Source organism: Symphalangus syndactylus, chromosome 10 (assembly GCF_028878055.3).
Source record: "Symphalangus syndactylus isolate Jambi chromosome 10, NHGRI_mSymSyn1-v2.1_pri, whole genome shotgun sequence".
In the NCBI taxonomy this organism is placed as follows: Eukaryota; Metazoa; Chordata; class Mammalia; order Primates; family Hylobatidae; genus Symphalangus; species Symphalangus syndactylus.
The window spans coordinates 65,890,008-65,914,615 of NC_072432.2; the positions used below are offsets into that span (position 1 = coordinate 65,890,008).

At 34.8% G+C, this 24,608-nt stretch overlaps 1 protein-coding gene and 1 long non-coding RNA gene across 2 annotated transcripts in view; one reads left to right on the forward strand and one right to left on the reverse strand.

The window, feature by feature from the left end:
- LOC134731638 (uncharacterized) overlaps nucleotides 1-1,193 on the reverse strand; it is a 37,545-nt gene extending 36,352 nt beyond the window's left edge. Inside the window, exon 1 of the long non-coding RNA XR_010114078.1 lies at nucleotides 1,091-1,193. This is a non-coding gene — a long non-coding RNA (uncharacterized lncRNA). The remainder of the gene's footprint in view (nucleotides 1-1,090) is intronic.
- ADAMTS3 (ADAM metallopeptidase with thrombospondin type 1 motif 3) overlaps nucleotides 1-24,608 on the forward strand; it is a 284,019-nt gene that overhangs the window by 184,867 nt on the left and 74,544 nt on the right. The window lies entirely within an intron of this gene.

The following is a 24,608-nucleotide window of genomic DNA, read 5'->3' on the forward strand; positions in this document are numbered from 1 at the left end:
AAATATATAATCAGTTATCATTTAATGTAATTGTGTTAGTTTCCAAAAGTTGCCATAACAAAGTACCACCAACTATGTGACTAAAAACACAGAATTTATTCTCTCATAGTCTGTTGGCTAGAGGTCTGAAATACAGATGTCAGCAGAGTTGGTTCCTTGTGGCAGTATAAGAAAGTATCTGCTACTGTCTCCTCTAGCTTGTGGTGGTTGCCCGTAATCCTTGGTGTTTCTTGGCTTGTAGGCATATCACTCCGGTCTCTGCATCTCCCTTCACATGTTCTCTCTATGTGTCTATGTCTACATTTCTCTTTTATTTGAAAGACATCAGTCACTGAATTCGGTCCCACACTAATTCATTATGACCTGATCTTGCTTACATCTGTAATGACGCTACTTCCAAATAACGTTACCGTCACAGGTCCTGGGATTTAAGACTTAAACATATCTTTCGGGGGCACATGTCAACCCACAATAATAATTCATGATGGATTTGGTATTGTACCTACCATCTTAACTTTTTCCCTAATTGTCTTATTTATTTATTTATTTATTTATTTATTTATTTATTTATTTTGAGACAGAGTCTCACTCTGTCACCCAGGCTGGAGTGCAGTGGTGCGATCTCGGCTCACTGCAACCTCTGCCTCCTGGGTTCAAGCGATTATTCTGCCTCAACCTCCCGAGTAGCTGAGACTACAGGCGCGCACCACCATGCCCGGCTAATTTTTTTTTATTTTTAGTAGAGATGGGGTTTCACCATGTTGGCCCAGCTGGTCTCTGTTCTATACGGGAAATGCGCGAGGGGAGAAGAAAAGACATACACACAACACCTTTAAGGGTAAACAAGCTTTATCCCATGTAAATGGCAATGCAGATATAATAAGCAAATGATATAATAATAAGCAAATGATATAATAAGCAGATTGATATAATAAGCAGATTAATGTAATAAGCAAATTGATATAATAAGCAAATGATATAATAAGCAGATTAATGTAATAAGCAAATTGATATAATAAGCAAATGATATAATAAGCAAATTGCAATGGGAAGGGGAGAAGGGAAAAGAGATATATATATTTACACTCACCAGACTATGGAGGATTCACCACCAGGCTGGGCACCAGAGTCAGCCACTGGCCCATGCACAGACGACGAGAGGTCTCATAAAGCTTCAGCGCAGTCTGGGACCTGAGCTCTTTTGGTAATGAGTTGTTTGGCATGAATTCCAGTCTCGAGGGCCATAAAATGACCGGGCCCTAGGAATACAAAAAGGTCAACTTGTTTTTGCGATTGTCTATTGTTTTTCAATAACTAATGTATAGGAATAGATTGAAATAGAGATTTCCCAGAAACAACGCTAGATGAACGCCTCAAGGGCTCACACAACCCATTTTGGGACTTGGTGACCATTATTTGTGTCCATGTTCAATTGAGTTCAAATTTAATATTTAACTTTTCCTCCACAGTCTCAAACCTCAGGTGATGTGCCCGCCTTGGCCTCTCTAAGTGCTGCGATTACAGGCATGAGCCACTGCACCCGGCCTGTCTTATTTTATCTTCATCTTTCTCAACTTTCTTTCCTTTTTTTGAATTACTCAAGTTTTTTCTTTTACTATTTCATTTCCACTTTTAATTAGCTTTTTATGTAAACATTTTTTGCTATTATTTTATCCAAAAATTACCGTAATCATATTTCACCTACAGTAGTCTAATATGGCTGTGCTGATGCATCTTAGGAAAATACTAGAATCCCCCACTGTAATTGCATTTACCATTCTTTCCAACATTTAGATTATTATGTGTTTTAATCCTACATATATTTTTAATCCCCCAAAACAGTCAACATTTATTTTTATCTATCCTTTTTTTCCAGTGATCTTCATTTTTTTCTGTATATTCATGTTTTTATCAGGTATAACTTTTCTGTTATTTGAAGAACTACCTTTGGTATATTTTTTGCTGTAGGTCTGCCAGCACAGTTTTGTCAATTGATTTGTTGTACTTGTCTGAGAATATCTTTGTTTTTGTCTTCACTTTTTAAGGTTATTTTAGTACATTAGTTTCCGCACATTAAAAATGTGATTCCACTGTCTTTTGACTTTATTTCTGTTGAGAAATGAACCTGCTACTCATATTTATATTTTTTTCCTCCATGGCTGATTCTACTCTTTTCCCTTACTGCCTAAGTATGGTTTTCTTTCTATTTTTCTTCCTTGTATTTGTATAGTGTTTTCTAAGTCTGTGGCTTGATGTTATTTATCATTTTGGGAAAAATTCTAACCCATATATATGGGTGTGTATGTAGGGGGTGTGTGTGTATGTGTGCGTGTGTATAGATGTAGATATATGTGTATGTGTGTATATGTATATAGCTATGTGTGTTTATATATGTGTGTATGTATATATGTATTATACATTTTTATAGTATCCCATATATTTTAATGCGATTTTTCTTATTTTTTTAATCACTGTTTGTTTTCTGTGTTTCAACATTGATATTTTTTGCTAGATTTCTTTTATTTCTTTAACTTTTTCTTCTACTGTGTCTAGTAGGCTAGAAAACCTAATAATTGAGCACTTAATTTTACGTTTTGAATTTTTTATTCCTACAATTTCCATTTAAATCTTTTTGATAATTTTAGCATTCTGATACCATTTTCCATTTCACTGGTTTTCTTTTTTTAATACTAATAATTACAAGCTTTATTCCTTTTTTTATTATTATACTATAAGTTTTAGGGTACATGTGCACAAGGTGCAGGTTTGTTACATATGTATACATGTGCCATGTTGGTGTGCTGCACCCATTAACTCATCATTTAGCATTAGGTATATCTCCTAATGCTATCCCTCCCCCCTTCCCCCACCCCATAACAGTCCCCGGTGTGTGATGTTCCCCTTCCTGTGTCCATGTGTTCTCATTGTTCAATTCCCACCTATGAGTGAGAACATGCGGTGTTTGTTTTTTTGCCCTTGCAATAGTTTGCTGAGAATGATGGTTTCCAGCTTCATCCATGTCCTTACAAAGGACATGAACTCATCATTTTTTATGGCTGCATAGTATTCCATGGTGTATATGTGCCACATTTTCTTAATCCAGTCTATCGTTGTTGGACATTTGGGTTGGTTCCAAGTCTTTGCTATTGTGAATAGTGCCGCGATAAACATACGTGTGCATGTGTCTTTATAGCAGCATGATTTATAATCCTTTGGGTATATACCCAGTAATGGGATGGCTTGGTCAAATGGTATTTCTAGTTCTAGATCCCTGAGGAATCGCCACACTAACTTCCACAATGGTTGAACTAGTTTGCAGTCCCACCAAAAGTGTAAAAGTGTTCCTGTTTCTCCACATCCTCTCCAGCACCTGTTGTTTCCTGACTTTTTAATGATTGCCATTCTAACTGGGGTGAGATGGTATCTCATTGTGGTTTTGATTTGCATTTCTCTGATGGCCAGTGATGATGAGCATTTTCTCATGTGTTTTTTGGCTGCATAAATGTCTTCTTTTGAGAAGTGTCTGTTCATGTCCTTCACCCACTTTTTGATGGGGTTGTTTGTTTTTTTTTCTTGTAAATTTGTTTGAGTTCATTGTAGATTCTGGATATTAGCCCTTTGTCAGATGAGTAGGTTGCAAAAATTTTCACTCATTCTGTAGGTTGCCTGTTCACTCTGATGGTGGTTTCTTTTGCTATGCAGAAGCTTTTTAGTTTAATTAGATCCCATTTGTCAATTTTGGCTTTTGTTGCCATTGCTTTTGGTATTTTAGACATGAAGTCCTTGCCCATGCCTATGTCCTGAATGGTATTGCCTAGGTTTTCTTTTAGGGTTTTTATGGTTTTAGGTCTAACATGTAAGTCTTTAATCCATCTTGAATTAATTTTTGTATAAGGTATAAGGAAGGGATCCAGTTTCAGCTTTCTACATATGGCTAGCCAGTTTTCCCAGCACCATTTATTAAATAGGGAATCCTTTCCCCATTGCTTGTTTTTGTCAGGTTTGTCAAAGATCAGATAGTTGTAGATATGCGGCATTATTTCTGAGGGCTCTGTTCTGTTCCATTGGTCTGTATCTCTGTTTTGGTACCAGTACCATGCTATTTTGGTTACTGTAGCCTTGTGGTATAGTTTGAAGTCAGATAGCGTGGTGCCTCCAGCTTTGTTCTTTTGGCTTAGGATTGACTTGGTGATGCAGGCTCTTTTTTGGTTCCATATGAACTTTAAAGTAGTTTTTTCCAATTCTGTGAAGAAAGTCACTGGTAGCTTGATGGGGATGGCACTGAATCTATAAATTACCTTGGGCAGTATGGCCATTTTCACGGTATTGATTCTTCCTACCCATGAGCATGGAATGTTCTTCCATTTGTTTGTATCCTCTTTTATTTCATTGAGCAGTGGTTTGTAGTTCTCCTTGAAGAGGTCCTTCCCATCCCTTGTAAGTTGGATTCCTAGGTATTTTATTCTCTTTGAAGCAATTGTGAGTGGGCATTCACTCATGATTTGGCTCTCTGTTTGTCTGTTATTGGTGTATAAGAATGCTTGTGATTTTTGCACATTGATTTTGTATCCTGAGACTTTGCTGAAGTTGCTTATCAGCTTAAGGAGATTTTGGGCTGAGACAGTGGGGTTTTCTAGATATACAATCATGTCATGTGCAAACAGGGACAATTTGACTTCCTCTTTTCCTAATTGAATGCCCTTTATTTCCTTCTCCTGCCTGATTGCCCTGGCCAGAACTTCCAACACTATGTTGAATAGGAGTGGTGAGAGAGGGCATCCCTGTCTTGTGCCAGTTTTCAAAGGGAATGCTTCCAGTTTTTGTCCATTCAGTGTGATATTGGCTGTGGGTTTGTCATAGGTAGCTCTTATGATTTTGAGATACATCCCATCAATACCTAATTTACTGCGAGTTTTTAGCATGAAGGGTTGTTGTTGAATTTTGTCAAAGGCCTTTTCTGCATCTATTGAGATAATCATGTGGTTTTTGTCTTTGATTCTGTTTATATGCTGGATTATGTTTATTGATTTGCGTATGTTGAACCAGCCTTGCATCGCAGGGATGAAGCCCACTTGATCATGGTGGATAAGCTTTTTGATGTGCTGCTGAATTCGGTTTGCCAGTATTTTATTGAGAATTTTTGCATCAATGTTCATCAAGGATATTGGTCTAAAATTCTCTTTTTTGTTGTGTCTCTGCCAGGCTTTGGTATCAGGATGATGCTGGCCTCATAAAATGAGTTAGGGAGGATTCTCTCTTTTTCTATTGATTGGAATAGTTTCAGAAGGAATGGTACCAGCTCCTCCTTGTACCTCTGGTAGAATTTGGCTGTGAATCCATCTGGTCCTGGTTTTCTTAAATATATTACTAACTGGGTTGACAGTTGTTCTTTCTATTGTCTGTTGCCTTTTTGTCTGTTGTCCTTTTTGTTGTTGTTTGCCTGGCAATGTTTATTTAATAAACATTGTTTATGAAAAATTAGGGAGGCAAGGATGATATGATATTTCTCCAGAAAAGCACAGAGGAAGGTCACCTTAATCTATGTAAGGACTGAGCTGACCTGAGGTTAGTTTATAATTTCTTTAATTCTCTGACCATTTATGAGCTATACTTTTTCCTGAAATATAGTATCCCAGAGTTACAACTAAGGGCCTAGATTATTCATCAACGTCCTACCTACTTGGCTAGTTTGGAACTTCAGTGTTTGTCTATTCAGCACTATGAGGATGCCAGAAAGTTTTTTCTGCATTTTAACAACTTTTTATTTAGTTCTTATCAGCTCACCTTGCTTTTATTTAAATATCAAATTTCTCAAGGATAAAACTACAGAATCCGGGCTCTCCTATTCTCTGAACCTCTCTTCTCACCAGAACTTTGATCTGCTAAGTCCTCACTTCCTGGGAACTGGGAACTTAAATTTTTGTCTACCCATTCTCATGAGACATTCAGAATCTTATGGCTTCTCTAACTTTTAGCAATGGTCTCCTTCATATATTCTTGACCTCTGCCTTTGATCTTCACAATAATATGCATATACCCCAAGGAAAAAGCCTGCTTTTAAGAATGTCAGTTAAACTCTATACAATTTCTTGTTTTTGAGTCATTTCTTAGTTATCTTAGCAGCTCTCTAACACCTTTTTTCAAAGGTTTTTTTTTTTTTTGTACTTTGTCTGTTTTTTTTTTTTTTTTCATTTTTATTTATTTATTTTTTATGCTGAGTCTCACTTTATGGCCCAGGCTGGAGTGCAGTGGTGCGATCTCAGCTAACTGCAACCTCCACCTACCAGGATCAAGCAATTTTCGTGCCTCAGCTTCCCCGGTAGCTGGGATTACAGGCTCCCACTACCATGCCTGGCTAATTTTTGTATTTTTACTAGAGGCGAGCTTTCATCATGTTGGCCATGCTGGTTTCAAACTCCTGACCTCAAGTGATCCGCCCACCTCAGCCTCTCAAGGTGCTGGGATTACAGTCGTGAGCCACCACGCCCGGTCATATTTTTTTTAGTACTTGTTATAAGAGGAGTATTGCTGTGCTGCAAATTCTTCCACCATAGTTGGCAGCAAGTGTCTCCTATAAAGTTTTGACAAAGCAGTGGAAAGTGGTGGAAAAGAACATAGATGGCTTGAATTTCAGTTTAACTACTTATTAGTTCAAAAGTTGTTCTTGGGTAAGGGGTTTAATTTATCTTACTATTATTTATGAAAATAGGACATTGATATTTCTTTTCATAAGGTTTTTATGAGGTTTAGTTATATACGAAGTAAAGACACCATGTGTAGTGTTTCTATCACATGTATAAGTGCTCTGATCTACTTTTAACTGTTTTTCATCCTATTCTTTGCAATCTGTGTTTTGTACCAACTATGTTCTATCCATTTGTGAGAACACAGAATATGCTCAATAAATTTTAATTTCATGAAAGCATTGCTAGTTATTAGAGTCAGTATAGTGTAGTGAAAACAGCATGAATTTTACAGTCAGACAAGTGCTATCAAGTTTTAGCTTCAGTTATTTAGTCTGCAAAAAGGGGGAAATAATACCTTTGTCATAGTGATGTTCTAAAGTTCATATGATGACTCTATATAATATGTAGTACACTTTAGAATTGTGTAAATGCTAGGTTCTCCTATCTAGATTATTTGTGACTAATTTTTATAATAATTTACGAGGTAGAAAGTGAGAATTAAAACGTGTTTCTAGGCTTGTTCTGAAGTCATTTTTACATCAATCACTGGTCCTTTAAGAATTGTAGTTGCTTTCATTTGTCAGGACCTCTCTAATCAGCTCCATGTCAGAACCATCATATTCATTTTGTTTTCTCAGTTTATTAGCATACCTGTATTCTTCAAAATATTTATTTCAGATCATCCCAACATTAGAAGAATTGGGAAGCCATGTTGAGACTGTGGACAGGCATGTAATTGAGATAGAATCTAGACTCTATCAATTAGTATATAATTGGTCTTGGAACTACTAATTTCTTCTTTTTTTAAAATGTTTGATCTGTACTCCTTGTCCTTTCATCTTCATTGTTTTACCTCCAGTAGCCCTTTATTCTAAGATATATTTCCAAAAGATAAGTGATTTTGCACTAACACTGGCATACCCGTGGTTTAAGCTGTCCTCTGTGCCTGAGTTGAAACCACACTTCAAAAACTAATGGCTTTGGGAATAATATTGAATTCAAAATATTTTAGAAAGCCAGCTCAATTTTGTCATTTATTAAAGCTTAAGCGAAGGCACAAATTTATTTTAATAAAAGTTTTGAAGTTACATTACTTAATAATATGTGTAAATATGACTACATAATATACATGAATATGAGAACATGTTTTAGCGTACATTTTGACATTTAACACTAAACATTTACAAGTACCTATATTTTTGTTTACGTATATTTTCGTGTTACTAAATATGTCACAGTGTATATATTTTTTCTGTTTTTTAAATTACATTATGCATATAACATCCAAAGAGTTAAAAACATGTGAGTAACAATCACCCTGACATTTTAAAACAATTGCAGCGTTAGACTCCCAACTAGTTGTCTTTTTTTTTTTTTTTTTTTTCTGACACGGAGTCTCACTCTGTAGCCCAGGCTGGATTGTAGTGGCGCCATCTCGGCTCACTGCAAGCTCTGCCTCCCAGGTTCACTCCATTCTCCTGCCTCAGCCTCCCAAGTAGCTGGGACTACAGGCGCCCGCCGCCACGCACGGGTAATCTTTTGTGTTTTTAGGAGATACAGGGTTTCACCATGTTAGCCAGGATGGTCTCGATCTCCAGACCTCGTGATCCGCCCGCCTCGGCCTCCCAAAGTGCTGGAACTAGTTGTCTTTAAAAATGTATGTTTTAAATTCATCATGCTACTAAATTTTCAAATGTCTTCTTTCTTCCCGCTGAGCACTGGGAAATAATAAGTACTTTTTATATATGTATGTATATATGTATGTACATGTTACATATGTATTTATATGGTACTTTTTATAATATGAAATAAATCTCTGCACTTGTTTGACAAAACTTGTTGCTGTTAATATAATTACATATTTTCAATATTGAAATGAAGCTCTCTAAAAAGATGGCAAATGTCCCAGCAGTATGGATAGTAAGCTAAGGGCTAGATAACCAGATTCAGTTTCTAAGGTAGAAGACAAGAAATTAGTTTATTGCCGCTCTGGATAATAGAAAAAAATGCTTTTGCAGCCTAAAAAGTATTTATCAAATTTAGAGAAGTATCAGAAACTTAAAGCTAACTACTTGAGCTGTACAATGTGGAATTTCTTAAATAGATATTTTCAAAAAATTCTGAAAATATCAGAATTTTCTGAAAAATGTGTCTTTAAAATCAAACTACCAGCCCTTTTCATTAAAGAGTATAATTTTTAAATATGTTTTTGAAGGCAGTAGGTAAATTCTAATTTCACAGAAATCAGTATCAAAAAGATGAGAGGAGAGCAAAAGATAAAGGAGAGAAAGAAGAAAAGAGAGAGAGAGAGAAGAGGAGGAATGAGAAAAGAAAGAGAGAAAGAAAAGAAAGAACCACTTATTTAGAGCAGATACAAACTCTGTTCAGACTTTCCTTATTCCCCTAAGGCTTTCAGTTATGATGCTAATTAACTTTATGAGTCATCTGACTGAAAAAAAAAAAAAAAGCTCGGGACACTAAAATACCCTTTAAAACTTTCTTCATGAGGATGCAATTATCTAGAAAATTTTGGCTAGACACGTTAGTTTCTTTCTGAATGCTTTAATGTCCTGAAGAGGACTAATGTCCCCACCAAAACCTAGGCTTTCCTTGCTTTATGCAGTAGAATGAAGCCCCCTTAGATGTGGCATATAATAATTTTTCTAAATTACAGCATATGTTAAATGTGAAGGGAGCTTACTATAAGGAACCCTAAAAAGCATAGCTTGGGAAAACAAATAATCACATCTCCATTCATCACTTTTTTTTTTTTTTTTTTTTTTTTTTTTGAGACGGAGTCTCGCTCTGTCTCCCAGGCTGGAGTGCAGTGGCGCGATCTCGGCTCGGCTCACTGCAAGCTCCGCCTCCCGGGTTCACGCCATTCTCCTGCCTCAGCCTCTCCGAGTAGCTGGGACTACAGGCGCCCGCCACCACGCCCGGCTGATTTTTTGTATTTTTAGTAGAGACGGGGTTTCACCGTGGTCTCGATCTCCTGACCTCGTGATCCGCCCGCCTCGGCCTCCCAAAGTGCTGAGATTATAAGCGTGAGCCACCGCGCCCGGCCCATTCATCACTTTTGCATAAGAAATCTGGATATGCCCTTTTATTCTAAGCAGAGCCCAACTGAAAACTAGATTAAACTGTATTAAACCTCTGGCAACCTGGGATTATATTTGAAAACTTCACATCGTCTTCTACCCTAATACAATAGTGAATAGCGAGATAATGAAAAGCCATCATCTTGTGAAGGCAGAAGTTTGGTGGGATGAATCTGCTTCAAGAATGCTAGTACTCAACATATTATTTTATACAAAGCAAGTACTCAGCACATACTGGTCAAATGGAAGAATAGAGAGCCAAGACATGCAAGCTATTTTGTGGTTATTATTATTTTTGCCAATGCCTTTCATTCCATTTATAGGTCTCCTGAATACTGTGCCCTTGAAGACCTGAAATTGAAAACGTCATTTGCTTAGAGCTAAATAGAAGTGCTTATCATGCTTTGTGACATTAAAGCTTATAAGCACTATGTGAGACAGCAAGTTCATGGACCCAGTGTCCAATGCTGGGAGCATTCATTAGTGCTGGAGTGTAATCAGAGAACTTACGATTTTCTTTTTAGAGAGAATTTACTTTGCATGTTTTCAAACCACAAAATTCATCAATATTTGTTACCAAAAGATCTGTTATTTTATTATGTTTTCATTGATATTATTTGCCATGTTAAATTTATTTTTCCCCACACATCAACTTGAAAGATAAAACCAAAATTCTATACATTAATTTTTGTGCATCAGATATTGGTTCAGTTCTTGACGTGTTTATTTATATGAATATTTTTTAGTACCTTCCATGTTCCAGGGATTTTCCATGTTAGAAAATAAAGGATTCTCTATGTTCAGGATACTTTATTATCATATATCAGAAAATTGATGTTATAAATATACCAGTTTATGATATTCATGATGTGTACAGCATCTCTTAGACATGATGCCCTTGTGCAGTGCACAACCTACAGGACTGTATGCAGTGGCCCTGATATATAATGCATACTCCTTGCCTTCAGGGATCTCTCAGTATCGCCAAAAAAACTTAATCACAAATAATACTCTACTGCAGCTCGATTATACTTATAATAAAGATATGTATGAAAAGTTGTAGAAAACATAATGGGTGTCATGATGTGGAAGTGTGCAAAAGATTTCCAGCAAGAAGTTATCAAGAATGAGTAAAATATTTACCAGAAACACAAGGAAGTGGAATTCAATCTGAGTGATTTTCCATCCATGCCGGAAATGTCTGCTCATTTCTCCAGCTGATAACCTGTTCTCCTTCATGGCCACACAGCTGCATTTACAAGATCGTATCTGGCAGGTACTAGTTGCTGAAACAATTTTGTTCAGATATGGTAGAAGATAGTATTATCCTTATTTTCGTTACTCATGCAAGTATGAAATTCTTCAACTATTATTTGCTGAGTGCCTCCTTATGTGCCAGGCCCTGTATTGTGTAGGCATTGCAGATGCAAATAGGAATGAAACATGGTCAAGTCCTCAATAATTTTATTGAATTAATAGGGGAGGCAAACAGAAACTTACAATGCAGCATAGAAAGTGCAAGATACATGTACTTATATAGTGCTTTATATTTTTTTAAAGTTTTGGCCTAGTGCAGTGGCTCACACCTGTTATCCCAGCACTTTGGGAGGCTGAGGTGGGAGAATTTGCTTGAGGCCATGAGTTCGAGACCAGCCTGGGCAACAGAGTGAGTCCTTGTCTCTAACATTTTTTAAAAAATTTAAAAACAAACACACACTAACTGGAGGTGGTGTATATTCCTTTATACATTAATAAACATTGTTGAGAAGTTGCACATAACTCTGTTTTTTTCATTTGTTTTCTTATGGACAACATTTATTGATTTTTTTTTTTTTTAAACGGAGTCTTGCTCTGTCACCCAGGCTGGAGTGCGGTGGCACGATCTCCGCTCACTGCAACCTCCATCTCCCAGTTCAAATGATTCTCCTGCCTCAGCCTCCTGAGTAGCTGGGATTACAGGTGTGTGCCACCACACCTAGCTAATTTTTGTATTTTTAGTAGAGACAGGGTTTCTCCATGTTGGGCAGGCTGGTCTCGAACTATTGACCTCAGGTGATCCACCTACCTCGGCCTCCCAAAATGCTGGAATTACAGGCGTGAGCCACTGCACCTGGCTGATTTATAGTCTAATTATAATAATACTCTTTAAAATCTTTGGAAAAGTAAACAAAAAGAAAACAATTTTTAGTGTATGTCCTTCTATTGTCCTTTTTTCTCTGTGTGTTTGTGCGTGTGTGTACATGTACGTGCATGCATGGTTCTGTGTTTTGAATTTGGAATTTTTCATGTTTATTGGTTTCTATACTTCTTCATTCATCACTATGGACTGAGTGACTCCTAGGTTCCCTGACTTTTCATGCCCTTGCTAATATTTTATTGTGATGGGCTAATTCTACTTATGCAAAATAATGTGTTTTTTTTTTAAATATTAAAGGGTAACCATCATTTTCATGTAATATGTTGGAGATCTTTTGAGACATTTGTTTTATTCTTTACATTGTTCTTCATCATCATCATCATTATCGTCACCGTCACCATCATCATCATCTTATCTGGCAAACTTTCACTGAATTAATTCTTGCTACATTTCTGTGCTTTGGAAGACCTTTCCCACGCTTAAGGTTTTAAATATTTTTCCACTTCTAGCTGTATACTGGCTTCATTTTTTTTTCTTTTCCTATTTAAGTCTTTATATAGGTGTGTTTTATTATAATGTTTGGCACGAGGCTTCCATTGCTTATCAAAAGTACATTCTTTCACTACTGTTTACAGGTATCCGTTTATTACATAACAGATTCTTATGCATAGATCTGTGTCTGGGCTTTCAAGACTATTCTTTGATCTTTAAAAACAAAACAAACAAAAACCTAAATAATTGCTCTTATAGATTTATTTTTACACATAAATTTTAAAATCACATTGCCAAATTGCAAAAAAATTTCACTGGGATGTTGATTGACGTTGCACTAACTTCTACATTCATTCAGGGAGGATGGCCTTTTTTATTTTTATCTCTTATTTTACAATATTGAATGTTCCTATCCAGCATATGGTATATCTAACTATGTAAATTAATTTTGATATATTCTACAAGTCTGTTCATTTTCTTTATACCCTTTATATTTCAAATGTTTCATCCGTTTCAAACTCATACTTCTTATTTCTTAAATTTTCCAACAAATTTTACCAAGTGTTATGTTTCCATACTGTCTCCTTGTAGGGGATCATCAGCAGTATATATGATTTTGCCATCTCTTCTTTATGTAAAATAATCTGAGACCATACTTGACTTTCTTCCTCTATTTTCTTGCGTTTAAGGCAATTTCATGCTACTATTTTTGTATTCCCATTATCATTCATGAGAATAACTTGCATGTCCTTGCCTTGAATTATATACATCAGCATGCTGCATTTTGGATCCTGTAGTTCCTGGGTTTATGGCTGTTTCTGTTATTCATATACCTGATATTTTTGAGGCTGGCAAACTACTTTTGAAAAAAATTAAAGTGTTTGGTTTAATCTTATTTTTAGTGTAGTATCTTTTTTCTCCCTCTTCTTCAGTACAATGTATAACCATTTGGGCTCGGGATATGGCAGTTATTTGAATTTCCTGAGTTAAAAATATATGACCTATTTACTACTTTAGGCCCAGTGTGACTTTTTTCACAACTGTTGTTAAAAGTAAAAGGTGAACCCTATGCGTTATCTTTTTTCGCAGTGATCATGATTAAGGTTTTCCAAAATATCTCTTTATTATCTTAGGAAAGAAATGTTAGAAGGAACCAAAGTGTCACTCATCACTAGAAATTTTTATAATTAAGCTGTGATATCAGAAATTAATTATTCCTAAAGTACATAAATGATATTCTACAAAGAAAATTTCCAGTAACAGTCATTTTGAAATGATATTCCAGAAAGAAAATGGAAATGTCCCTCCTGATAACAAGGGCTACTTTGACATTGTATTCTTTCGTAATATCTAAATGAAGAGTTTAAATTTCCCATAATACCATGTTATAAAACTTAATATAGTCCCTTTGTTTGAACAGAGAAAACAAATGACTAGTCACCTGGCAGAGTCCTTAGGAAGACTGTCTGCCACACATTTAGAATTCCCTGATTTTGCTTTAAGAGTTGTGTAAAGCAAAGGCTCTTATGACCAATCGACTTCTCATTGCTTCTGGAAGTACTGTGTTCCTTCTATTTAAATATTGTATTTGTCATAATGTGGAATACAGACTTAAATAGGGCACCTACCCTCCCTTCATGGAACTTACAATCTAATGGAAAGACGAAGTCTGTCCAGATACATTGATAGTATTAAAATATGAGTCAATGATCAAGAAATCATGGGCCTGGGTAACTGACAAGATTATGGTAATAACACTTGATACTTCCAAATTAGAAAAAGAATAATAAGGAAGAGAGGAGATAACTTATATAATTTTGGACATTCTGCAATTGCAGTTCCAGTTACATATGCATGCAGAATTTCTAACAAAACACTGGAAATGTGAGTCTGAAGCTCAGGAGAAATTTTAAAATTAATGTTGTAAATTTTAAAATTTTGCTAATAATTGTAATTTATGTAGACTTAATTGTAGGAGGCTGTACAGTTTCCTATGATAAATTATACCAAGCATGAGGTGATTGTTAGAGACATACAGGACCAACACCTGACCAGAGGTGAACTGATCGGGATAAAAATACAGAAGGAAAGGGCATTGTGTTTTTTGCAGTGATCGTGGGTCACGAGATTAAAGTTGCAGGATTGGAATGGTGGCCCAAAGGAGCATGCTTATGAAGGAAAGAATAGGGTTATGTGGATGTATCAAGACCCAAACTATTCATTGGATTTTTAGTGTGATAACGCCACTTTACAAATCTCCATAATTACGAAAACGGAAATAAAATCTTCTTAAGGCCTATAGAAAATAAATCTACTGTAAAGATCTTGTTGCCAGAAGACCCTAACTCTCTCACTAATAAACTAAACACCTGTCTTTCTTATTTAAGAATTTGATACTATTGCCATTATAACCATCTGTCAATAAGACACTTATGCTTATCTTCTTCCATGTTTTGTAAGACATATTATGACTATGTGTGTTTACGTTATTACCTCTTATATAAAAATAATTTGTAATACATTATCTCATTTATTTCACATAACAATTTGTGAGATAATATAATTTTCATTGTTACAGATGAATCACCAGCTTGGGAAATGGAGCAATAAGGGGAATCGAAGGTTAAAAAAATATATAATTTCCATTGTTTGTTTAATAGCTTACCTGGAAACATAAACACATAAAACATCTTAAAAGAGGGTTGCTCTGGTTGAAGACAGCCAGATTCTGCTCATTCCGATAACCCTAAAAGAGTTCCTGAGAATGCCAAGAGCACTGTAGAGCAGTTTCCAGAACTACTGGTTACTTGTAGCATATACAAATATTCAACATACACATATCAAAATTTTAATCTGGAATAAATCACATGTACTAAATAAGGAAAAATAGGGAGGAATTAAAAAATATTTTATTGCAGCAAATATAGAACATGGATGTTTTGTACCAAGAGAGAAAATAGAGGTATTTATTAGTATAAATATTTAAGATATATTTTGAAAGAATAGTTTAAGTGGAAAGTATTATAAGTATTAAATATTAATATTTAAAATGACAAAAGAAAATACCTTAGGTATGAAAGTCAATGCCAATAAGCAAAATATGTTGCAGTACCTTTTCATATTTGGGTTGTATATGTGCATGTGTTTCCATAACACAGAAATCACTGGCAATCTTCTCTTTGGTAATATATGTTCATTTATGTAAAATTGTAAATTTCACAAAAACCATTTATTACTTAGTCTCTCATGAAAAGTGTCTTTACTAAAAGAAGAAAATGAAAACAAATAAGTTTACTTGTATTTACTATTTTGCCCTGTCGAGCAGCAGTCAGAAAATTAGGAGAACAAAAATCACTAGAAAGAAATTTTTTTTGGACCTTTGGCTAATTATTGTAGAATTTTATGAGACCGTAGGCATTAGGTCGAGAATTTGTGTCCTTTTCAGTAGACTGTGACATTGCTCGATTTAAGCTTCATCATGACTACACTGCCCCTGTCAGGTCACAGTCCAGGTACAGGAAATTCGAGGAACAACCTACTATGCTGTAAAAGGCATTGTTCTAAGATTGTTGCACACAGTTGGACTATTTGTGGGTAAATACAAGTTAATGGTATCAAAGCAGTCTGAGTGATTACACAACTGTATGGCCTTATCCTAGTGAGAAAATAATTGGTAAAATGAGAACTATCATCATCCAACATCAGCAACCTGGTAAGATCAGCAAACCACAATTGCCTTTTCCATATAGGCAACTGGATAATGATATTCTGCACCCTTCTGCCTTCCTCTTATTTGAATAATTATCCCTTATGTTTTATAATGAAAAGTGTACATTACTTATATACAAATTAATTCTAATGCTGATAATACTTAATGTTAGAGTATAATTTATTAATTTTGCCAATTTCTTAAAAATAAAATATTAGTTTATTTAAAACCATGCTGTTAACTCAATGATGATTTTAATACATTAAATGGTAATGTGTATTCAGGTTGATGTAATTACTAATAATCAGTGTGTATTCATTTAATTAACATTTTAAGTACTTGATAGATAGGATGCATTTCTTTAGCGTTACTGTAATATCCTCAAAAATATTATGAAACCAAACAAGGTGTTAGGGTTTCTAGCACCTTCATATTCAGATGGAGTGCAGAGTCTGGGGGAAAAGTGTAACTGTGTTCTTTCACTGAAATATTTAGCCATATATATTGCATGGCCTTTTCCCCATAGTACATTTTCACTATAAGAATTTCCTTAATTTTACATGCCCATGGTACTAAATGTTATTAAAATGTTAACTCATATAATTTCATTAATTAATAAAAGTTAAAAGCACAATAGTCTGAATTACTATACACTGTATCTTGAGGAACTAAAGAATAATTTACTACCTTTAGTTCATTATTTGTACAATAATACCTTGAGGTCCAGGATAGGTCTCATGGGTGGTGTCTCCATTTTATAGAAATGCAGAAGCAAGCAAATCAAGGACATTTTGCAAGGCTCATGATATGGTCAACAGTTTGTTTCGTTGCTTATTTAGGAAGTTACTTGTCTAATTGTAAAATTAATTTTGTTGAATGTTGCATCTTCTGTTTTATGCCACGGATTCTTAGAAGATCTTGTTCTCTCACTTAAAACAATCTGAATGTTCTGAGTTTTATCTACTCACTATCGACTTTTAAATTGCAGATCATTTATTCCTCTCTAGTCTCTTCAGCTTTTTTCTCAGGATTTTCTTTGTTTTGTTTCTGTTTTCTTTTCTCTGTCTTTGTGTTTGTTTCTTTTGGAAGGCCTCATACCTCTCTGCCTTTCACTCAGCCTAGATAAGTTTATCACTTTATAATCTTTCACCTATGCTTTAGTAATGCACATTAGTCTTTAAAATTGTTGAATTCAACTGACCCTGAGTTTACATTATAAGAGACTTAGATGTTTCCTATCCAAGTCTGAGGTAGCTCTGTTAAATTAAGAGTTTACCTGGTGAAGAATCATTTTACGTACATAATTCTTAATAAATATGAAAAGTCATTGCTTTAGCTAATTTCCTTCTTTGATTATGTAATGGTTACATAATGTTGCTACATTGCAAGGACTAAGAGAAATGAAATCTAAATGGCAGATAAAAGATTTATAATGTTTTTGAAGGATAAGAATATATATAGTTTATTGTTTATAATATTTGATTCTATCATCCAAGGTAACTCAGATCACATAGAGTAAAGCCATCATATTTTTAAAACAAGCAGATCAACGAAAAATGAATAGTTCATACGATAGTAAAAAGCAGTATATTATATATGTACAACCCAAACTAGCTGTTTCGGGACCTCGAGGAATGCTTCTTGAAATACAGTCTCCAGGCTTAGTGTAGTAAAAAGTTTGGTGCAGACCCTAAGAATTAGGTAGTTCTTATATGCACAAAAGTGTAGTAGGCAAAGTTTTTTTTTTTCTTAAGGATAGCTGGAATGACAGCTGGTTTTATTTAAAGATCTATAAAGTACACTAAAGCAGTGTCCAGCATACATAAATATAAAAGTAGTTTATATCATGTCAAGAGTATAGAGGGGAGGCCTTTCAAAGAATGATCTCATAGGCATCTTTGGCCAAAAGCTGGCACATATCCTATGTACTCCAGTGAGGCTTACATTAGCCAGGCATTCCACCCAATAGGAAGTAAATTTTCTGGATTTACAGTGCTTTTATTATCAAATCACTTTTTTGGGAGAAGAGAAGGCAGTCTTTGTGGGAGGCTGTTAGCCATCCTTGCATAGATCATTTCTCATTAATTTAGATTGCCACATAATGTCTTTCTGGAATTTTTTTGGATGTTCTACAAAGTCATATTTCTATTCTCATGTATCTAACAAAACCATTGGCATATGATAGAATAGATTTATATTTAAATCTTTTTGTGGATTTTTGGTAACTTTTTCTTGATCTATAGTATTCCTACAGTAAAATTTCACAAATCATAAACTTTTCACTCACTGAAAATTTACAGATGTAACCATCGTGCATATTGAGTTAAATTCTTCCAGCATCCACAAAGCAGACACTGTACCATATACCCTACCAAAGGTAATTACTATTTTAAGTTCTATCAACATAGTGTTGTTTGGCCTTTTCATGAAAGGTATATATATTTTTATATATACACACACATACACACACATTCACACACATATATGTATATGTAAATAATAGAAATTGAATTATAGAGTATTTACTCAGTTTTATCTAGCTGCTCTTACTTAACATTATATCTATGAGGTGTGCCCATATTGTTGCCTGTAGTAGTAATTTGTTCTTTTTTTATTTCTTCGTGCTAGTTGGTTGTCTAAAATTACTCTAATGTAATGTATCTTATAGTAATAAGTAATTTACTGTAATCTATTTTTCAGTTTCTGCTATTATAAATAGTTACAAATATTTTGTACATGTATTATGGTGGGCGTACGTAAGCATTCATTTATCTTTGTTTTTACATAGGAGTAGAATTGTTTTATCACAGGGTATTCACATATTTCAACTTTCATTGCTAATACCAAATGGTTTTAAAAAGGAGCATCTCCATACACATTCCCACCTACACTGTATGAAAATTTCAGGTGATCCAAATGTCATTCAATGCTTGATATTGTCTTCCAGCCATTGTAGTGGGTATATTTAATCTGGCTTTCATTTTTTTCTGATGTTTAACAATGTTGAGAACCTTTGTATATACTTATTGACTATTAGAATGTTATTTTTGTTAAGTACATGTCTAAGAACATTTTTAAAAATTGGGATGTCTGTCTTGTTCTTATCATTTGGCAGGAGTACTTTATATATTTTAGATATTAATATTTTCTCTAATGTGTATTATGAATATTTTCTCCAGCTCAGTAGCTCAGTAATGTTTGGCTTTAAGTAATATTTATAGTTTTCAGTGTAGAGGTCTAGCATATATTTGTAAATTTATAAACATAGAAACTATTTTTATAGTCTTTTAAATGATGTTTTGATGCTAATATAAAAAAATGCAAGTAATTTTGTATATTGGCTTTGTATTCAGTGACTTGCTTAATTCATTTGTTAATTATAAGAAATAATATGTAGATTATTGTAGAATTTCTATCTAAACAATTATCTGGAAATGGTAACATTTATTTCTTCCTTATAAATCAGAGTTCATATTTATTTTATTTTATAGCCTTGTTGAGTTTTGTTTTGTTTTTCCACTTTGTACGTGTCTATGGAAGACTGTGAAAGCACAATAAGTATTGATTTAGGGATTACAAAAACATTATAGCAACTAGATGAACTCACAAATACAGAATCCATAAATAATAAAAATTACTTGTTTTAATATTTGTGTATATGAGATAGAATAGAATATCATATAATAGTGTGTGCCTCTGTGTATATTATGATAAGATATAGTTTATTCAACTATACTCCTACTCTTGGATGTATGAATTACCTCCAGTTTTTTTTTTAATTATCACTTCCAGTACTGTTGGAAACTTTAGCAACAGCTAGTTATGTTTTCCTTTTTCATTCTTCTACATTTTGCATATTGACACATTATGTTCCATTTATAAATTATTTTCTCTAAAGCTAAACTATTTACCTGCTGATTTGTTCACTCATTTGTTTGACAAATATTTATTGATCGCTTGCTGTGTTTCCAGTTCATTCGGCAACTTTTTAACATGTTTTCCCTTTTTGTTTTAATGGACTCAGTAATTAATTACCAGAGTTTTTTAATCACAAAAGTATTTTGCAGTCAAAACCATTTATATATGTCCCTCTGTCTGCAGTATCATGGAGTGTCCATGGTAGACAGGATGAAAGCATACTAATTTCCACAAATCATAAGCCTATTATGAGTATAGCTGTACTATAATGAATATCATGGAGAGCATACCTAGCTTTCAGCCTTGTTGTTTCTGTTTAGTCATTTGTGCTATTATAACAAAATAAGACAGATGGAGTAATTTATAAAGAAGAGAAATTTATTTCTCACAGTTCTGGTGGCTGGGAAAAGTGTAAGACCAAGGAACCAACACCGCTATCTGGTGAAGGCCACTTTCAACTTCGAAGATGGTGCCTTGTTGCTGCATCCTCACATGATGGATGGAGGAAGCCCAAGAGGGGATGAATACTATGATGTCACATGGCAGAGGGCAAACCAACTTCCACAAGTCCTTTCTGCCCTAATCCATTATGACTTAATCACCTCTTAATACCATCACAATGAGTATTAAGTTTCAATATGAGCATTGTGATAAGATCTTATGTGCTGTGGTGATTTATATTGCAGCTTTTCTTTGCTCTATCAAGAATTTTCTCTGATGTCCATTGAACAAGAGGAAAAATGTAATACATGAATTTACCTTTGAGCACCCTCCACCCCCACATTGTTTTGAGGTTTTGGCTTAACAGACTTGTAGAAAGTACTTTGGAACTGCTGAATGTATTAATTATATTTAAATGAAGTGATGTAAGCTGGTCCCTTGGTGCAGGGAAGAATCTGAACAGTTCCTTAAAAGATTTTTTTTTTTAGTTATTATTTTGTTCAGGTAAACAGCTTTCTAGGCTGATGAAATAGGTAAAATTGCAAAAAAAATGAGTAGACTATAATGAAAAATAACAAGATTAACTACTCTGGAGAAAAAATAAAACTAGGATACAATAAGAGATATATAGTTTAGTTAGTTAAATGTTTGGCCAATGACAAAAGGTTGAAATTTAATGTAAAAAGGAAGGAAATTTGCAATACCAAAAGCTTTTGGAGTAAGATTTAAAGAAGATAATTTAAGTGGCAGAATGTAGGATAAGTGTAAGACAGAATATAAGGAAAGAGAAGACACAATCCAATGTCTAGAACCTGAAATATGAGACCGGATATAGAAATGCAGATAGAATGGCAAATATAAAATTGTTGTGTATCAAGAATTATCAGAATTTGGCAATGACCTGATGAGACAAGCAAAATAAAAATGACTTCAGGGTTTTGATTGCCTGGAAATGTTATACAAGAAGACTGTTGAAGGATATATTATGTTGAGATAAGCGAATGACTTGAGAATAACAATGAAAAGACATTGGAATGTCAATGTTGAAATGTCCTGTAACTCAGGATATGTAATTTAGGATCAAAAATGAATTAAAACTCTATTATTGAATGATTTGCCCAAGGGACTACTTGTAAAAAGCAAAGGGCCTTAAAGTGATGCTCAGCCAGCTGGCGAGAACAGGATCTTGCAAAGGACCACCTAAAGGGACATCTGGGAAACTCAGAGTGTAGAGGAATGAAAAGTAGGGTTAAAAACTGAATCAATAAAGAGAATGTGTGATAATTCACTCTGTTGAAGAAAGCAAAAGGATTAAAAATGGAGAGAGTGGTCTAGAAAGAAGGGAAAAAAATCTTGATTTGACTCAAGTCAGTATCTGTAAAGGAGCAGCTATACTGACTGAAGCTTAGAATGGAGAGGGGTTGGGAGGGATATCAACAGGTTGGGGGGATGACACTTCTTATTAAATTGGAAACCAGATGAAGATAAATGTGCTTCTGGGAATATTTTATCTAAACAAACACTTGGACTAAGTCAAATAGTTGATAATATGTTACTTGGAAGCACCGGATGCATAGTAGGTGCTCAATAAATGTTTGTCCAGTGAATAAGTGAACTCATCCCTGTCTCATCCACATCCAGTGCCTTTGGTACACTTTCTGTATACTAAAAATAATATGAATAGGTGATTTTGTGAAACAGTTATATGGAACAGTAAGCTAGAGGCCAGATTGGAAGCAGTTCCTGAGGGATGTAGGAGTAAAAAATGGGGGTATTAGGCAGACTCCACAACAGTAAAGAATCACAACATGGAATTCTAGAAGTAGGAGGGATCCTGCAGGTCATTGGATAGCCCAACTTTGTTATTACATGGATGTGAATTTGAGGCCCAGTTTTGTTAAATAACTTACCATATATATGTCAAGGTTCAGTTTTAGGAAACTGAAACCACACTAGCCATTTTAAGCATGAAAGAATTCAATAAAAAGAATTAAGTGTACATTAAATCTTTGGGAGGATTGAAAACACAGCCTCTAGGCTTGGGGTTCAGGACTAGTTCCTGGAATGATACAGAAGATGGCCCACCCTGGTAGCTGCTATTTCTGCTAAAATCTGGGAATGGAAGGTTGAGATAGCTGCTGCTGGACCTGCTGACTCCAGCTTGCCACCGATGATGTTATCCAAGGATAACAAACAGCTACAACTGAAACTGCACCTTCCTTTCAGCATCCACACAGCTAGCAACTAGACATAGGACCCTGCTACATAAAGTCACTGTTTTTACAGTATCTCCATAACCATATTTGCCATTCTGAGTTCCAAATCTCATATGAGTTCATCCAGTTGATTTAACCAAAGTCTCATATGGAATTCTAACTACAAGCACATTGGGAACTATGGTTCCAACTTCTGCAGGAGTGCACCCCACAAGGAGGTTAGAATGAATGATGACTCCCAAGTAACTATATTCACCATTTCAGCTTCTGAAGCTAAGATCATCACTGTAACAAGGACATAGAAGCCCTGTTGCTACAATTTCTTTGTAATCATTGAATACAAGTACACAAAAAGAAATTATGTGGATTCAGCCCTGCCTTCTAGAAATCCTATTTTGAGACTGAAAGGCCCATAAACAGAATGACCATTTAATTTATTGTTCAAACTAGGACACATGTGAGAATGAACGAAAACATTCCTAATATTGATGCCAAGATAGTAAGCATGGTACAGAATTGCCCCAGGAAATCTGGCCTGAAGCCTGTTTATAAAATATTTGAGATTCTTCATGATCTTGCTTCAACCTCTCTAAGTAACCACATTTCCCAGCGTAAATATTCACTTAGTTTTGCTCCATCCTCTTTGAAGTTCTATTCCCCCAACATATCAGTACTTTTCAGTCTTTCTGCATGCATTATGCCCGTTATCTGGAAGGGCCCACCCTATTTCTCTATGTCTAATTATCTGTGCATCTTTTAAAATCCATTTCAGATGTCACCTCCTCTGTTGACACATTCTCAGATTCTTCCAGGTAGAGTAAACTGATTCTTCCTCAGTTACACAAATATCTTGCATGAAAATATCTGTTTACATATCCTACTTTCCTATTAAGCTGTGACCTCCTTGATGACTGGAATTCAGCTTATTCACGTTTGTTTGCAGAAGCCAGATTAGGTTCTGTGCTGAAAAGGTGTTCAAGAAATGTTTTGAAATAGATGGATGGGAGGAGAGAGAGAGGAAAGAAAGGTGAGGGGACGTCCTTCCAGGAAGGAGGTAATAAGCCTTTTCTAGTAATTCCAACATCTTTATATGTGAAGATTTTCCTTGTATTACCAATTTGTTAGATCTTTAAAACTACTGAATGAATTGAGATGTGGAATCACATTCTTTCTCAGAAATAGACTTGCTTCCTGTAGACTGGTTTTCCCTTTTGGTATTTGAAGGAAATATTTGTATGTATTGATTTTGATGACATACAAAATCAATACCACTGTATACCACTGGCGGTAACATGGCAAAGTGTTTTCACTACATCCGGATAACCTTTCAAATATGTCATTCCTCAATTTGAATTGAATATATAAATGTTTAGGTTTCTTGGACTAAAAACACATAATCTTTAAAATCTAGGAAGATGAACTTAGATATAACAGAACCTACTGTACCATGAATCACCATTGTGCCACTTTCCTTAGCTTATCACAGGATGATTTTTTTTTGAGTGAGCTGTTTCATACTGCTTGTTGTTACCCTTGTTGATTTTGAGAAATGGCCAACAACGAACCCTAATTTATAAAATTTATTTCTTGCCTTTACCTCTGTAACATGGCTTTCTGAAGTTCACCCCAATTTTCTATCATCTAAATATGATTTTTAACCCCTAGCTTGTAATTTTCTGAAAAACTCAGAGCAAAACATATTCAGTGAACATTCCAAAAATCGTGTTCTTTGGACTGTAAGGTGATACCCATGTTTGCTAAGGTTTTAGTTGTTTGAACTTCCTCCATGTTTGTGCTTATTTAACAAGCATTTTTTTTTCTTTGCTACTCTTGGAAGACAGTTTCTTCCCATAAACACATTTACAGTACCTTTTGGCTCATATAGCTTTTAATGAACAAAGAAGTTCACAT